The 18,589-nt window shown below is 46.5% G+C and overlaps 1 long non-coding RNA gene across 4 annotated transcripts in view; it reads right to left on the bottom strand.

The window, feature by feature from the left end:
• The window catches only part of LOC148506531 (uncharacterized), a 555,606-nt gene that overhangs the window by 519,773 nt on the left and 17,244 nt on the right, over positions 1 to 18,589 (bottom strand). The window contains exons 1-2 of one of the 4 annotated variants that reach the window (XR_015869777.1): positions 13,637 to 13,787; positions 9,425 to 9,518 (exon numbers count right to left, since the gene is read on the bottom strand). This is a non-coding gene — a long non-coding RNA (uncharacterized LOC148506531). Of the gene's footprint in view, positions 1 to 8,302; positions 8,372 to 9,424; positions 9,519 to 9,641; positions 9,686 to 13,636; positions 13,788 to 18,589 lie in introns of those variants that run through there. The other 3 variants (XR_015869774.1, XR_015869776.1, XR_015869775.1) reach the window with 3 other exon arrangements.

Here is an 18,589-nt window from a genome sequence, read left to right on the forward strand (position 1 = left end):
CGCGGTCCAGCTGTCCCAGGGGGGTAGTGGAAGCGCAGGTTAGTACCTGGCTCCACGCTGCAGCCAGTCCCCAGGGAGCCCCCTGCCTGGGGACTGTGGACCATGTTCAGCAGGGTCCCACCGCGGGGCCCCGCTGCTTACCTTGCTGTCCCCCTTAGATCCGGCCATGGTCCCAAAACATCTGGGGTCACCGCTAGCTGTGACCCCAGATGCTTACCAGCATCCCCGGATTGGTACCGGCGTTCTGGTACCGGCAGGGGTGTAGGGAAGACAGCATGGACGTCAGTACTGACTGTCCATGCTATACTTCCAGATGTGCAGCCACAGCTGCATTGTAGAAAGCTTCAGGGGCTCTTCTTAGCCCCCTCTAACAGGTGCATCCGACTCCGGCTGGGCACCAAACTAAACTGAGATGCCTTGGCTCGGGGGCGGGGTATAGGAGGGGTACCCTAGTGCATCCTGGGAGGCTGAAAGCTTTAACTCTATGGTGCCCGATGCCTGACGTCATCACCTATACCCCAAGGTATCCTGTGGATACCCTATGGACCCTGAAGTAGAAAAATCAGAAAAGGAGAACGACAGGAAAGCGCCCCCAATTCTGACACCCTCCTGGCCGAAGCAATAGCCAGGAGAAAAACAGTTTTAACAGTCAGCCACTTGAGCTCCACCGACGCAAGAGGTTCAAATGGAGGACCCTGTAGGGCTCGAAGCACCACTGCCAAATCCCAAGGAGCCACAGGGGGAACAAAGGGAGGCTGAATCCTGAGAACCCCCTGGAAAAAGGTGCGGACATCTGGCAGAGTAGCGATCCTACACTGGAACCACACACAGTGCAGACACATGAACTTTCAAAGAAGCTAGGCGTAAGCCTAGTTCCAAACCAGACTGAAGGAATGCCAAAACCCTAGAAAAACAAAATGCCTGCAGATCGTAGTTTCTGGACTCACACCACTGAAAAAAGTATGCCACACTCTGGTAAATCCTGGCGGAAGCAGGATTGCGCGCCTGAAGCATCATGCTGATGACAGAGCTGGAAAAACCCCAGGACCTTAAGACGCATGTCTCAAGTGCCACGCCGTCAAAGACAGACAACCCAGATCCAGGTAAATGTAGGGCCCCTGAGACAACAGGTCCCGACGCTGAGGCAGAAGGAACGGAGCGTCAATGGAGAGGCTCCGAAGATCGGAGTACCAAGGACGTCTGGGCCAAGCTGGAGCCACCAACAGAAGCGTGCCGCTGTCCTGTTTGAATTTTTCGAAGGACCCGAGGTAGCAGGGATATCTGAGGGAATAGATACGCCAGCTGAAATGTCCATTTCACTGACGGCAAGTCCACCAGGCTTCCGCCTATGCCTCTTGTCCTGGACCCGTACATGGGTAGCTTGTGATTGTGACGGGAGGCCATGAGGTCCACCTACGGCAGTCCCCACCTGTCCTCAAGTTGTTGAAGTACTTCTGGGTGAAGTGACCATTCCCCAGGGTGCACGTCGTGACGACTGAGGAAGCCTGCCTCCCAACTGAGGACTCCCAGAATGAAGACTGCAGAGATGGCTGGAAGGTTGCACTCTGCCGAAACCAGGATGCGTGACACCTCTGACATCGCTACTCAACTGCGAGTCCCCCCTTGATGGTTGATATACGCCACCGTGGTGGCGTTGTTGGATTGAACTTTCACAGCCCTTCCTTGAAGAGCATGACGGACACCTGGAAGGCCCTGTACACGGCCCGAAGTTCCAGAAGTGAAAGTGGACCTGTCACTGCTCCCCAACCCAGGAGACTGGCATCTGTCGTGAGCCGCACCCATTCTGGGATCCAAAAGGGGCGACCCTTGGAGAGATGAGATGTCTGAAGCCACCAAGCTAGCGACAGGCGCACCTCCGGAGACAACACGAGCATCTGAGTCCTGATCCGGTGTGGTAACCCGTTCCATTTGGATAGAATCAGCCCCTGCACGGGCCTGGAATGGAACTGGGCATACTCCACCATGTCGAATGCCGACACCATGGACCCCAGAACCCTCATTGCTGAGGGATCAGACACTCGGCAACTGTTCAGGCAACTGCGTACCCACAGTTGTAAGGAGGAAATATTTTCCGGAGTCAGAAAAATCTTTTGCTGATGAGAATCCAGCAAGGCTCCCAAATGAAACATCCATTGTGATGGAATCAGGGAGGACTTCTTCCAATTTATCAGCCACCCATGCGCTTGCAGACAAGCAATCGTCAGGTGTAGATGATGTAGAAGTACCTCCGGAGAGCTTGCTAACAATAGGAGGTAGTCCAGATACAACAGAAGCTGTATACCCTGGCTCCGTAGATGGGCAGTAATAGTAACCCGTCCCACGTTGAGAAGGCGCAATGGGAACAATAACCCCTGCTTTCAGCAAGGACTCAATTGCTTCCTGAATCTGCAAGGCCTTGTCCTTTGAAAGATTCGTGCAGAGGAACTGATGGGAAGGTCTGTGACGAAAGGAGAGGGCGTACCCCTGAGAGACCACTTCAAGGAACCCAGGCATCCGTGGTGGTGTTGTACCAGCACTGGGCGAATTGAAGAAGTCTGCCTCCCACTCTGGGATCCCCCCAGAGGGAGGCCCGTCCCATCAGGCAGAAGGTTTATCCTCCGGCTTGGAAGAAGGGTGTCTAGCACTCCACGCTTGTTTCTTAGGCTTAGGGGCGACCTTGGTCGCTGACTGCCTCGGGAAGGACTGTCCCTTTGGCTTTCCCGGAGTACGAAAGGACCGAAATGCAGAGTTCCTAGCCTTAGAATGTGCAGATGACGAAGGTAGAAAAGCGGACTTAAACTTAGCCAGGGTATCCACAATTTTGTCCAGGTCTGGGCCAAATATCTCCCCATTAAAAGGTAAGGGCCTTCAGGCCTTTCTTGGAATCCGCATCCGCTCTCCAAGAACGCAGCCACAAAGACCGGCGAGCAGACACCTCTGCAGCCGATACTCTGGAAGTCAAGAGACTGGCATCCAAAGACACTTCTTTAATATAGGAAGTGGCATCCCTCATCGGTCCCACTAAAGCACTCTAAATTTCCGGAGCATCCTCTGGAATAGTATCTTCCAGTACATAGGCCCAGCTCTCAATGGACGGGCCACCGCCCCTGAGAGAGAATAGATAGATTTTAAACAAGTCTCCACTTTCCTGTCTGTGGGATCCTTTAGGGATGAAATGGACGGCAAAGGCAAGGTAGCGTTTTTGATTAAGCGAGTAAAATGAGAATCCACCTCGTGCAGGGTTTCCCACTTTTGGCAATGACCTGCAGGAAACTGATAACTAGGCGCTAAACGTTTCTGCGGCTGGAACCTCTTATTAGGCGACTGTCGGGCCTCCACCATATGATCAGTCAGCTGGTCAGATAGGGGACAAACAGCCAAAGTCACTTTTGTCTGTTTGAAATTTGGATACTTGGGTTTAGGAGCTGGTGCGTCATCCTCTATATCAAGAATGGACCGCACCGTCCTAACCAAAGCCGGCACATTAATGGGAGACTTAGTTTCCACCTCCCGGACAGGGGATCCCGAGTCAGAGTCCCCAAGCAATTCCCCATCATCCGAGGACATCTCAGAGTCTGATATTTGCACGGACTGGGATGACATAACGGGGCGTTTAGACGCCTTCTAAGGCTTGTCACTACGTAAGTTTGAAAGGCCGAATAAGAGGCCACCAAACTCTAGACTAACCTGGAGAACACATCCACCCATGGTGGTTGAGCCGCCTGATGGGGACCCTGAAAGGGAATAACAGACTGCTGTGTCACTGGAGGAGACTGGATATACATAGGTAAACCCCGTATATGGACTAACAGTCTGAGACCCAGAGGGAGACTGCAATAAATGCAGTATACCCGGGAAAGGAGGATGGCTAGTTGGGGCAACCCCCTATGGGGAGAGCAGTCGGGACCACCAGATGGTCCACGATGGAAGCCAACGCCTTGAAAAATACCACCCAAGGAGGGTCCTGCAAAATTGGGGGGTTAGAGGGACCAGGTAACTGCTGGCACCGCACACACAGCCCATCCTGAGATTAATCCTCCTGATTAACACCTGTGATGCAGCATCTGCAGGAGAACAAAGTAGGAGCCGCGGAGCGCTCAACTTCCTCATCAGACATGACAAAATATATATTATACAAATATATATAACACAATAGGGAAGTTCAGTGTTGGACTCCTGCGCACCCACAAGTATTGAGCACACAAGCCCACAACTGTATGTGACCGACCTCACAAATACGTGAATTTATATAAGTGAGGTCCGAAAAAAACCCTTCCCCGCACACCTGCAGGGCTGTAGAAGGGATAGGTATAGACTGACAGTAAGTAGAAAAAAGCAGACAGTCAGCACTAACAATAGTCACATACAATGCAGAAAGTTAATACTCACTGCACCTTGTCACTACAATCAACCTGCCCAGATTCAGTGTCTGGGAGGGCTATAAAGCTGTGTATGCTGTCCTACCAGGGGAGAGGTACACAGGGGAACAGGTCCACGCACTGCCTGGGAGTTCTGCGGTGCTGCCAGAGAAGATGGCCGCTGAAAACCTCAGAGGAGTGGCCGCAGGAAGAATGCAGCTCAGTGTCGCCAGACCCGAGCGGAAAGGCACGCTGAGCTGAGGGGAGGAGCCACTAGACAGGGAAGGCTGCCTTCCCTGGATAGCAATTAACCCCAGGAACGATGGCTCCCGCTGCCGGCATTATTCCCTGGTGGTCTAGTGGTCCCGCGGTGTATTCCTCCGGAGAGGGGGAGCCCGCCGTCACTGCTAGCGCCTCCGGTATGTCCCCAGAGACTGGAGGCATGCGACAGCATATACACGCGGGTCACCGCGGCTTACCTGATCCCCGGCAATCCGGCAGTAGTCGTGGGAGTCCCCAGAGCCCGGCTAGTCCCACCGCGATCTCCAGATCTGTAACTTGCGTCGCTAGCAGGGTGTAGTGCATCCTGGAAGCAGCAAAGCTTTAACTGTGTGGTGCCTGTGGATCCAGATCCAGCTAAACCCCCCAAGATCAACCCTGTGGACCCCCTATTGACCCTGAAATAGAACCTCCACACACCAATAATACACGAGGGCGCAAGGATGCCAAGGATGTTCCAGTGACCAGTAACCACAGCAGGTACAAGGACACAGGCAAGGTACACTTATTAAAAAAAAAAAAAAACACACAGCTGAATGCAGAATATGGGCTAATGAAGCTCAACAAGCCGGCCACAAGTAGCAGGAAGGAACAATTTAACTAGCTAGCTGCTGGGAGCATGGTATGAAAGGAGACTGGAGCCCACTTCTCTGTCCAGGACAGGGGCAAGCATTGTGGTAAAATGCCCGCTCAGTGAGGAGCAAATCTGCCTGGGGCTTGCTGGCCACTGAGGGAGAGTGCGCACCAGGGTTGGGGGAAGGGCTACAGGAAAGCACCCATCTCCCCCGGCTGATAGAACCCCAGGGAAATGGCTGCCACTGCCATCAAGCAGCCCCCTGCCCATGTAATATTCCCTGGTGGTCTAGTGGGCAGTACGGTCAGACCAGGAGCCTCCACTGTCAGCTTCGCCGGAGGTCTCCTGCTCCGGCGGTGTAAGCCAGTGCTGTGGCCACCGGCTATAGGACACCTTACACTGCCCACTCTTTGTAGTAAACACTATAAAACTAAAAGTAAAATATAGGAAGACATAAAAACATCCCCCCCCTGAAAATGGTGCCCTGCTCCTGCCTTGGCACCAAACTAAAAACTGAGGTTCCAGTGCCTGGGGCCGGTGTATAGAGGAGAGGAGCCTGAGCTTGTTTGCAAATTTCATGAACCGTTTTGTGCCCAGACTCTACTCTCCAGGCTATACTCAGAGTCATCACTATGCCCTCTAATGGAGGAAGAAGAAAAACCTGACTATTTTCCCTGTGGATCAGTCCCATTCACACGGTTTAGTGCCGTGTGTTGGTATCTCTAATCAAACTTTAACACTGAAACAGTGAATGGCAGCTGTCTAAGTGGTTATCACAGCTATAACACGGCAACTTAATTTATGTGTTACTTCCACTAAAGTAAAATGGTAAAAAAAAGTGTGACGGACAAAACCGTGGTGTGCGAAGTAGCCCTAACAGTTCTCATTTTCCAGATTTGAAAGCTGTTGCTATTGTGTAAAGCAGTGGTTCTCAAACACGGGCCTCAGGACCCCACATAGGTCACGTTTTCCAGGTCACCTAGCAGGTGCACAGATATAGTCATTACTCAGATTTTTTAGAAGATCCACAGTTGGAGCTAATTAGTTCACCTGTGATTCTGTGAGGAGACCTGGAAAACATGCACCGTTTGGGGTCCTGAGGACCGAGTTTCAGAACTAGTGGTGTACAGTATTTTAGTCTCACTAGAACTCAAAGATCCACACGTTGTGATATATGAAATGTTAGGAAGCCTGAGTACAGAGTATGAAAGACTGACATATTGTAGTGTCAGTAAAGTAGGCAGTAAAGAGTAGACATGTTACTGTATGTCCCCCGAGCTGCCCACACCATTGGAACAATCTCCCTCGTTCCATCAGACTATCCCCCCAACCTGCATTGCTTCAAGCAGGCGCCAAAAAGCCCACCTGTCCATAAAAGCATATCTGTCCACCACTTCACCCTGTCACCCGTCAATACTCACTCCTGCTTTCTGCCCTTAGCTCCCTTTACTGTACACTGGCTCACTCCTTATACAGTATATTGCGCTTCCCTTTAGACTGTAAGCTCCATGAGCAGGGCCTTCCTCACTCGTGTTCTCATCTACTGTACTTGCACACGTGCCACACATCCTCCTTGGTCTCTCTGCCCCTGGACTCCAATCATCTGTTCTTGGTTTCTTCAGACAACTAGACCTGTTATTTGCACCAACACTAACAGCTACAGTACAGCTTTCATATACATATTGCGTCTGTGGACAATAAAGCTCACCCTCTCAGCCTTTTGATAAAACCCCTGTGAGAGGGGAGAAACGCTTTGAGAGAGCTCAGACACCTGTGCAAAGGAGAGCTCTGAGACCTGCATTTGTTCCTGTGAAACTTCAAACAGATTACTCGGAGACCTTTTCCAGCCGGGATTTATCCATCCACTGCCTCACACCCTGGTTGCAGTGCATACAACAAGGATTAACCGGAGTATCCAGGCTCCTTGCTGGAATTTCTAGACCCCCTGTGGGTTGCATCCACGGTGAGCGGCAGACCTGCCTGTTGTAATCGGCATCCCCGCTGCATGTGCCTTTGCCGGAGGGAGACTGCACTGTACCAGTGTTCTCCAGCTCAACACAGGAGATTCACTATTTCCCCCACGCAGTGTAACAACCTTGGTTCTCACAAGAGGCACACTGCATCCACACTACCACTAACACCATACAAGCCTCCAGGGATATTCGGGATTACCACTGTTTAGCAGACGGGGAGCGGTGAGTCTATTGTGCTTAGGAATACCCTTTTCTTCCTGGCTTTCCCTCTGGAAACAGGAAAGCATCTATATCACCATGCTCATGCCAATTGTGACAATCTTTTACAATCAGGACTCACAAGCATCTTTTTTCTGCTAAGCAGGACTCTATCTTATGTATTTTGACCTTTCTTAAACTTAATTTCAGGATTGATATATATCCATTTCTTGTGTGTGTACTGATGATTATCTGCACCTGCTGATTGTTCATTTAATATTCAGAAACCGCCGTTCTTTCTTTATGTGTAATTCATTCTTAAACATTTGGTAAACGTATTGCTCTATTCTGCTTTTTTTTTGCTTTAGTGATCCCAAGCGCAGACACTTATATTATCATTGTGCCTTTTGAGAGAGGTTTTGTGGCAGTCTCCTCTGTATGTCAGCTGCTGTGAATTCACTCTAGATCCCTGTTTGATTAAGAGCATCACTATTTGATTTTTAATAAAGCTTACAGTATCTACAGCACACCCTTTACAGCACTATCCTACTGTATGTAGAGCATTGTCCAGTTCCTTTAAGAGTGCAAATTTTTTAAACCTTCAGCCAGGCGTGTAACTACAATAGGCACAGTACATTGAGGCCCTATACTAAAAGATTTGTAAGGGTCCCTATGTACCACCCAATAATGAAAAATGTATATATATATAAGTTTGACCTGGAAGATGGGCCCACATCAGCTCTGGACCCCATAGCAGCTGCATCCCCTACATCTGTCGTCATTACACCCAAGCTGTGTTTGTGCGGAGTTTTTATTTTCAAATTTGTAAAATAAGTTACTTTACAATATTTTTTTCTACTGTATACTGTTAAATTGAAAGACAAAAAACGGTGTAGAAAAAAAAAGTTTATTTTAAAAAGCAACAAAATATAGAAAAACAGTCAATACGTGAACCGAAAACTGAAAGAGGGCTATTTGAAGAACTTGTTCTGTGGGGAGGAAGAGGAAAAAAATAAAAAATAAAAAAAGGATTACAACACTAATATACAGAGCTGTTGAATATATTCTAAAATCTTCACATCCACAATGAACTATAAGTAGTACATTAATGTATACTGTAGTAAACATTGAGGTACTTTATCTCTGGTGTAGCCCCTCTAAAATGGACTTTTGAGCCACGTGGGCCCTGGTGATGGTAAAGGCGGAGACAAATTAGTGGTTTTAAAAATAAAAAATTACATAACTCAGATTCCTATATGGTGCTCTACTGTATGTTTACACGTAGTCTATACTCATTCACATTGAATTTGCATATGTACGCCCATAAGGATGATGAGGTAATCAGTAAAATGCATAGTAAATATGGGCAGATCATCAAGAATGCAAACACACTGCTCATTATAGGGAGACTGAAGCAAAGATTTTCGTTCTTGACCTACAGCACCAATAATCGAAATTAACAGTTTATATGTGAAATGCTGAAACAATCGTACAATGCACACTAAACATAAAGGGGCCCATTTATCATTCAAAGATCCCCCTAAAGAATCATAAAGGATTAGCAGCAGATATCTGGGTTTCTATAGAGTATGCGATGCTGACAGATGTAACAAGTTCCGAAATGCAAAGCATTCTCAGAGCACCCCAGACTTCCACCCCAACGCTCTTAGCTGCAGGTGTAGCTGAAACAAGCAAACTGCTCGTTACACTTGGGAGCACACAGAGCCGTTCAACCTCTTCACATACAGTGACAGCTTTTCTAATACAGCAAACGTAATATATGGAACAACAAGCATTTATGCTAGCGTGGCCACGCTCAAACACCGGAGATCAAGTAAAGTAGATGTGGTAACTTACTAAGAAAAGTTACTCGTATACATGCTTGCTACGTACGCTTTTAACTTAATTTGCTATGTGCTGCTCCTAACAAACTAATATCTATACAAGACAAGGGGACTCAATTAGATACGCACTGCAGAGGACAAGACGATATATCCGATTAAAATACCATTGTTTTTGCCAACTACATAATTGCTACTAACCTTTGAAGTACTGTCAGGTAACAAGTAGTAACCAGGTCCAACACAGCATAGCTTCCAAGATCCGACGAGATTGGGCATGTCCAGTGTGGTGTGGCTGTAGGGGAGGAACAATTTTTATTTTAGATCTTACAAGTTCTTACCGCTTGTCAGTTCATTAAAGAGTTAATAAAATAAATGTAAATAGTCAGAGGCGACTGTTATGGCAGTATAAAATCACCTACAGCACCTGGTATCCCCAGGTGGTCTCCCATCCAAGTACTAACAAAGCCCGACACTGCATAGCTTACAAGATGAGATTGGTAATGTCCAGTGCGGTATGGCTGTAGGGGAGGAACAATTTTTATTTTAGATCTCTTACTTCTTACTGCTTGTCAGTTCATTAAAGAGCAGATGGGGTACAGACATGGAGAGGGTGATCAGATGGGGTACAGACATGGAAAGAGAGAGTGAGCAGATGGGGTACAGACATGGAGAGGGTGATCAGATGGGGTACAGACACGGAGAGAGGGTGAGCTGGTGGCACAGACACGGAGAGAGGGTAAGAGGGGGCAGAGACAGGGAGAGAGGGTAAGAGGGGGCACAGACATGGAGAGAGGGTAAGAGGGGGCACAGACATGGAGAGAGGGTAAGAGGGGGTACATGAGAGCACAGAAGGGGTACAAACATGGGAAAATAGGAATAGGGAGCACCTGGTGAGAGTACAATATATAATACATTTTTTACGGTAGTTGCTATAATAAACATGTGCTAGCTTTGTACACCACAGCCTGCAGCAACATTATTATAACAGCAGGACACCAGGGTCAGCTTCCTTAAATAATAACAGGATACCACAGTCTGTCCCGCCTCTATTATAATAACAGGATTCCTGGCTAGGCTTCACTTTGTATTATAAATATCTATTTTCCATCAACTGCTTGGAAATATGAGCTGCAATAATTAGACAGTGAGAGTGCATCCACTGCCAAGTAAGCAATCAGGTAACCGTACAGAGGGGGGGGGGGGCACATTAAAGTCAATTTAATTCCAGTAAAAATACTTGCAGACAGCTGTGCTGCAGCAATGTCTTTCCTAGAATGTACCAAAATTGTGAGTATACTGTATATGAGAGACACATGCTGCCTGAGCTGAAGAGAGCTTCCTATGCCACAAAAAGGATCCTGGCAGGAATGGCTGTCATCTGGCAGCCCAGCAGAGATGTTTGGGAAATCAGGCTTCCTCCTCCTGTGCCAGACCAACACACCACAGCAGAGAACCACTCCAAATAGAAAATGAATTTTGGATTCCAAGGGAAGAGGGTAAAAGCCGGAAACATAGTAAATGCATTAGAAAAGCCAGAAATTATATTACATGTATCGAAAAAGCCGGAAATCTATAGTAAATGTATTAGAAAAGCCGGAAATTATAGTATATGTATTGAAAAAGCCGGAAATCATGACAAATGTATTAGAAAAGCCGAAAATCCATAGTAAATGTATTAGAAAAGCCGGAAATCATATTACATGTATCGAAAAAGCCAAAAATCCATAGTAAATGTATTAGAAAAGCCGGAAATCATATTACATGTATTGAAAAAGCCAGAAATCATAGCACATGTATTAAAAAAATCTAAAAAATTTGCATGTACGAAAAGCCGCAGCTAATAGGAAAGCATGACACATTTTTGGTGAAAAGTTTGCACAATTGTAAACTTTGACAAACTGCAGCTTTTTACACCTAGTTGGATCTGGCCCTTAATATGATTTCCAGATTTTTTCAATACACTTTACATGGTTTCCGGCTTATTCAATGCATTTAATAAGATTTCCGGCTTTTTCACTACATTTACTATGGTTTCCAGCTTTTTCACTACATTTACTATGGTTTCCAGCTTTTTCAATGCATTTAATAAGATTTCCGGCTTTTTCAATACACTTTTCATGGTTTCCGGCTTTTTCAATACACTTTTCATGGTTTCCGGCTTTTTCAATACATTTAATTTCCGGCTTTTTCAATACACTTTTCATGGTTTCCGGCTTTTTCAATACATTTAATAAGATTTCCGGCTTTTTCAATGCATTTAATAAGATTTCCGGCTTTTTCAATGCATTTAATAAGATTTCCGGCTTTTTCAATACATTTACCATGGTTTCCCGCATTTTCAATGCATTTAATAAGATTTCCGGCTTTTTCACTACATTTACTATGGTTTCCGGCTTTTTCAATACATTTAATAAGCTTTCCGGCTTTTTCACTACATTTACTATGGTTTCCGGCTTTTTCACAAAATTTACTATTGTTTCCAGCTTTTTCAATGCATTTAATAAGATTTCCGGCTTTTTCAATACACTTTTCATGGTTTCCGGCTTTTTCAATACATTTAATTTCCGGCTTTTTCAATACACTTTTCATGGTTTCCGGCTTTTTCAATACATTTAATTTCCGGCTTTTTCAATACACTTTTCATGGTTTCCGGCTTTTTCAATACATTTAATTTCCGGCTTTTTCAATACACTTTTCATGGTTTCCGGCTTTTTCAATACATTTAATTTCCGCCTTTTTCAATACACTTTTCATGGTTTCCGGCTTTTTCAATACATTTAATTTCCGGCTTTTTCAATACACTTTTCTATGGTTTCCGGCTTTTTCAATACATTTAATTTCTGGCTTTTTCAATACACTTTTCATGGTTTCCGGCTTTTTCAATACATTTAATTTCCGGCTTTTTCAATACACTTTTCATGGTTTCCGGCTTTTTCAATACATTTAATAAGATTTCCGGCTTTTTCAATGCATTTAATAAGATTTCCGGCTTTTTCAATGCATTTAATAAGATTTCCGGCTTTTTCAATACATTTACCATGGTTTCCGGCTTTTTCAATGCATTTAATAAGATTTCCGGCTTTTTCACTACATTTACTATGGTTTCCGGCTTTTTCAATACATTTAATAAGCTTTCCGGCTTTTTCACTACATTTACTATGGTTTCCGGCTTTTTCACTACATTTACTATGGTTTCCAGCTTTTTCAATACATTTAATAAGCTTTCCGGCTTTTTCAATACACTTTTCATGGTTTCCGGCTTTTTCAACGCATTTAATAAGATTTCCGGATTTTTCACTAAATTTACTATGGTTTCCGGCTTTTTCAATACATTTAATATGCTTTCCGGCATTTTCAATACACTTTTCATGGTTTCCGGCTTTTTCAATACATATAATTTCCGGCTTTTTCAATACTCTTTTCATGGTTTCTGGCTTTTTCAATACATTTAATTTCCGGCTTTTTCAATACACTTTTCATGGTTTCCGGCTTTTTGAATACATTTAATTTCCGGCTTTTTCAATACACTTTTCATAGTTTCCGGCTTTTTCGATACATTTAATAAGATTTCCGGCTTTTTCAATACATTTACCATGGTTTCCGGCTTTTTCAATACACTTTTCATGGTTTCCGGCTTTTTCAATACATTTACCATGGTTTCCGGCTTTTTCAATACACTTTTCATGGCTTCCGGCTTTTTCAATGCATTTACTATGGTTTCCGGCTTATTTAATAAGATTTCCGGCTTATTCAATGAATTTAATAAGATTACCTGCCTTTTCAATGCATTTACCCACACCAGGTTTCAAGTGAAGATCATAATTATATTGTAACCTGGGCCTAATGCCCAGTCACTCACACAGGCTCAGGCCTGCCTACTTACAGCTTAACCTAGTGACCTGGACCCAATGTCCAGGACCACTTTATGTACTGGGCTCAGGTCTTTCGGGCCTAACTGCAGTGCACAAAAAAGGGGACTTGGGCCTAATGCCAGGGTCATTTTATTCTATGGGGCTTAGGCGCGTGTCTACTTACAGTAGTGGTCAGGGTCTAACGCTCAGAGCCACTCATAATGGGTTCAGGCCTAGATTCTGCCTTTTGGTACCTTATGAGAACTACGCCTAGTGCCCAGTTCAGTAACAAGGTGGCTTTATTGTTATCTGGGCCTAGTGCCCACCTCTCTGGCCACAGACCTAGAGCCCACCTAACGATGGCACAATTTGTGACCTGGGCATAGCACCCAGGTTATACACCTAAATGGACAACACCAACCTAAAGGGTCTAGGGCCCTCTACAGAGCACGGGCCTAGTGCCCGCCTAATTCCCCACAGGCCTAATGCCTGACTGTGGCCACGGGTCTAGTGCCCGACTACCCGGATGATCTAGGAAGGCTTTAATAACAGAGACTACCTGTGCGATGGGAGAGGCTGCGGGGGGGGAGCTTCGTAAGCTCTTTTCATCCCACCCCTGCAGCACTCTCCGCTCCTCACTTGCATTCTTCGGCCGCTCCTTCATTTCTTCACGCAGCCGCCGGCGTCACCGTCTCTGTTGCTCGCGACGAGTTCCGGTCTCTTTCCCGCGCGCAGGAGCCTTTGCCACACGGTGTTTTTATTTGCTCTGCCGCCGACTGATTGGCTCTACCTACCGGTAGCGTCTGACGTCAGACGCAGAAGGTGGGGCTAGATGAGACGCAGCGGGGCCGCAATTGGCCCGCCATGGCTGCCATCTATTGGCTTGCTGGGGGCAGCGCCAGATTCGAACGCCCGCCTCTCCTTAATGGCTGCCTCTGCCCCCGCTGGGATGCCTCTGCGGCAGTGGCTGTGCTGAGCAGCATGGGGCTGTATGACACTGGCTGCACACATACTGGGGCTGGGACACAGCGTGTAAGGAGCGATAAGGCATGAAGGAGCCGGGAGTTGCAGGCTGAGACTGACCTCTGCATAGAGAGACACTAACACCGGCACCCCGCGCCTCACTCTCTCCGGACACTGACAGCAATTACTAACCTCAGTCACCCGGCCCCGGGGGCTCTGTACCTGATACGCAGTATGTGTGCAGCCAGTGTCATACAGCTCCATGCTGCTCAGCACAGCCACTGCTGCAGCGGAACAGAGGTATCCCAGCGGGGGCAGAGGCAGCCATTAAGGAGAGGGTTGTGTATATTTCCCCTTCGCGGCAGGGACCTGGTCCTTATGGCGAAGGGGAATTAGAAAACTTTAAATTAGTAGGCTATTTCCCCTTCACCATAAGGACCTTTTAGCCCCCTAGTGGTCAGGTCCTGCATATGAAGGGGAACCAGCCATATTTGTGTAAACAGGGCTCTTTCCCCTTCGCTGAAAGGATCTCATCAGCCCCCTAGTGGACAAGTCCTGCATGTGAAGGGGAACTAGCCATGTGTACACATATCGGGCTATTTCCTCTTCGCTGAAAGGACCCTATGGCCCCATTCTGGTCAGTTCCTGCATATGAAGGAGAACCAGCCATATTTGTGTAAACAGGGCTTTTTCCTCTTCGCTGAAAGGACCTCATTAGCCCCCTAGTGGTTCGGTCTTGCATGCGAAGGGGAACTAGCCATATCTTCACAAACAGAGCTATTTCCCCTTCGCAGAAAGGACCTTGTTAGCCCCCTAGTGGTCAGGTCCTGCATATGAAGGGGACTGCATCTTTTAGCCCCCTAGTGGTCAGGTCCTGCATATGAAGGGGACTGCTCCTTTTTGCCCCCTAGTGGTCAGGTCCTGCATATGAAGGGGAACCAGCCATATTTGTGTAAACAGGGCTCTTTCCTCTTCGCTGAAAGGACCTCTTTAGCCCCCTAGTGGTCAGGTCCTGCATGTGAAGGGGACTGGACCTTTTAGCCCACTAGCGATCAGTTCTTTACACTGAAGGGGAAATAGCCTGATTTAAACAAACAAGGCTATTTCCCCTTCACCTACAGGACCTTATAGCCCCCTAGTAGTCAGCAAGTCACCCTCACTTCTCTAGGGATCGGGTACAGGATGCCGGCTTACGGGAACCCGGCGGTCAGAAGCCAAATGCCGGCATCCCGACAGGGTTAGGATACAAAGACGTGTTGTTCAGTATCCTAACCATCCCACTGCCTAAACCAAACCCTCCTCTCCTAGTGCCTAAACCCAACCTCCCTCACACCATAACCCGCCACCTTAGTGCCTAACCCTCCCCCTAACCCAAGTACTTACCATTGGTACATGAATAGTTGGGATGCTGTTGCCATGATTCTGACAGCTGTCAGGATTCTGTTGGCGGCATCCCAACTGTCGGTATTATAACTACATCCCATCTCTAGAGTGCGGGTCTTCCTTACTCCCATGCATCCAAAACGCTTATCACTGTTTCATCTTTTCTTACTATCCTCCTCTTCACTGGCCTCCCACTCTCTTCTAACCTGTCCCCACATCTATCCTTGCTACTGCTGCTTCTCATTTTCTTTTCTTGACGTACGGCATCTGCTTTCCCCGTCGGTATCCAGCTTCACTGGCTCCCACTTCTCCCCCTACATACTGTATCTAAGCTCATTTCTGTCCAGCTTCCCTCCGAATCTCACCAATCCTCTGACTGCCACTGCACCACAACCTTGGTCACTTTCTCTCACTAAACTTCAGAGATATCACTCTAGGTTCCACTGACTCCTTCACCTAACCAGACTCTCTACCAGTCTCAACATTGCAACAGCACAGCGAGACTGATATATTCAGATTATTAACTTTTTTAAACCAAGAACATCAGCCAGGGCACACTTATATTCATTTATGTCCTACTTTACTATTATTTTTTTGCCGATTTTAAATAGAGGCTAAGAAATAATGCATTTAAAATTAATTTGATAGTTCAGTTTTAATACATTTGCAAGTGCACTCCCAAATATTGAATTACTTTTCTCGGTGAATATTCAATACAATACCATTCTCCTAAGCTTAAATGTGCACTTAAAATGTACATTACTAGCCCTCCCCATAACTTAAAACTGTTCTAAGCAATATGCATGGCCCTGTCATATGCAGGGCCCTCCTCCTTCCTGTTCCCCCTTGCACTATCCGTGACACCATTTAGTGAATGACACTGCTGGCCCATACAGTGGGCATCTCAACAGTGTTAGGATATCACTTGTCAGTTGGTATCCTAACCCCCCCCCCGCCCAGTGCCTAAACCTAACCCTCCCTTCCTACAGCCTAACTACCCCTCCTTGCAGCCTAACCCTCCCCCTGTGACTAGGGTTCATCACGGGGGATGTGTTCATAATCCCAACAGAATGCCGACGCAGGAAAGCCGCCCTGCGCATTGATTGTTTTGCAATTACGCTCTGAGGATTCACTTACAAAGTGAGTGACAGGTAGTTGTCGATTGTGGGAACGGGGTAGTGGTTAAGGAGTTGCAGGCCTGTCTGACCGTTTAAATGCCATTTCATGGGCGTGCATACTGCAAATTAGCCATCGCAGTCCCCTTCACAGCATGAGAGCTCTCGGCGTGTCAGGAGAGACGCAGTGTATGAGAAAGGTCAGAACTGCCGCAAGAGCTGCATGCAATTGATGTTCCCGATGTTTGCGTTGGTGGCCATTGTCAGATAATTCTGAGAAGGCAGCAGTAGGCATCCCTATGCTCGGGTAAGCTTGGGGACCTCGGCATATGATTTCACACAGAACGCAATTGTGAAAATAACTGCGATGGCATTAGCGTACATATCTGTATCATGCCACAAGCAATACTCAGTTGTACAACGGCTCCAAGCCTTATTCCTAGGACAATACCATAATTAATGACTAGTAACTCATCCTTGTACCATTGTTGGCTTAAGAGTATAGTAGACAGGATTGGGAATAGATTTGCAGGCTGTCAAATCTGCTTAACACTGTCAGCTTTGACTAATCAACTTAAAAAACACAATAAACGCTTAACCAGGCCTGTTCAGCCACTGAAGTTTGGGGGCTTTGACAACCTGTGCCTAAATAAATCTAACGTTTGGAGCCTTCACAGCTGGGGTTTGCATAGCTGTCTAGAACAATTCCAGTTTGGAGAAAAACCAATCACGTAAGAGGAATGTATGCCAGACTCCGCCTTCTAAGCTAGGAGGGTCACATGCAAAAAAGCTACAATCTGCAAAGACCTGGAACACTGCAGGGCACAAACTTTGCCTTTAGAAAGGGAGCTTCCACAGCATCAAGAGGGCATTAACCAGATAGTAATGGCTGTGTAAGATTGGCCAGGCCAGGTATGGTCCTCAAGGAGACCTATCAGGATATACCCATCATGGACCTGCAGTACTGCCTTTGTCCTAAAATCTCTCCTGGTCTTATGGAGCTGTGACCATCAAAAGCAGAGTGGCAGAAATGCAGGAGTACTGTCTTGCAGACAGCCATGAAGGGAGAGTGCAATTGTGTCTCTAGATAAGCTTGAAAGGACATCCCATCAGAGTGGCAAAGAGACTGGTGAGGAATTAATGTTAAGTCCTGTATAATTATTGTGTGTAAAGTTCATTTATAAACCTTCCTAATATTGTGTGGTGTAACCATGTTTAACAAACCAACTGCTCATATGCCCATAGGTGAGTACTGGGTATTCGCTCTAGAATGTAAGCTCTGACAAGCAGGGCCATTCTCATTTTTGGAGTCCTGGTGTGTGGTCATTAAGTCAACAGTCAAAACGATGACACCATTATGTTGAATGTTAAAAGGTCAACAACCAACATGTTGACACCTGCAAAAATGGCAATACATGAAATGCTCACATACTGCGAGTGTAAACAAAATGTCATGGTTTAAGGTGCGTACACACTACACGATATGCTCCCTGAGCGATATCGTGTGGTGTGTCCCCGGCAGGCTGTGCTCAATGTCGTTCATTAACGATATCGTTCAGCGCCGGGCTCTCTCCCCCATTCCCCAACATGCAGCACCCTGACGAGATCGTCAGGTTGGCCTGCATGTTAACCCGATGATGACAAACGACCCGCGGGAACGCGCGTCATCGTTTTGGGGTTAAAAATGGACGATAAAGTGGACAACTGAACGATAACGTTCAGTCGTCCACTTTAATCGCCCAGTGTGTACCCACCATCACAGTTAAAATTAGCTGTCAACATTTTCATTGCCCACATTGTGAAAGTTGGCGTTCCAGATGTCGACATGTTGAATCTGCTGACATTATTGTTTCTACATCAAAGGTTTCCAAATGCAGTCCTCAAGGCACCACAACAGTTCAGGTTTCAGAGATATCCATGGTTGACCACAGGTGATTAAATCAAATTGACTGAGGTACTAATTCGATATCCTTAAAACCTGGACTGTTAGGATGTCCTGAGGACCGAGTATGGGAACCTCTGGTCTACATAATAACTTTTGACCAGATACA

Source organism: Taudactylus pleione, unplaced genomic scaffold (assembly GCF_031769625.1).
Source record: "Taudactylus pleione unplaced genomic scaffold, aTauple2 ptg000400l, whole genome shotgun sequence".
NCBI lineage: Eukaryota > Metazoa > Chordata > Amphibia > Anura > Myobatrachidae > Taudactylus > Taudactylus pleione.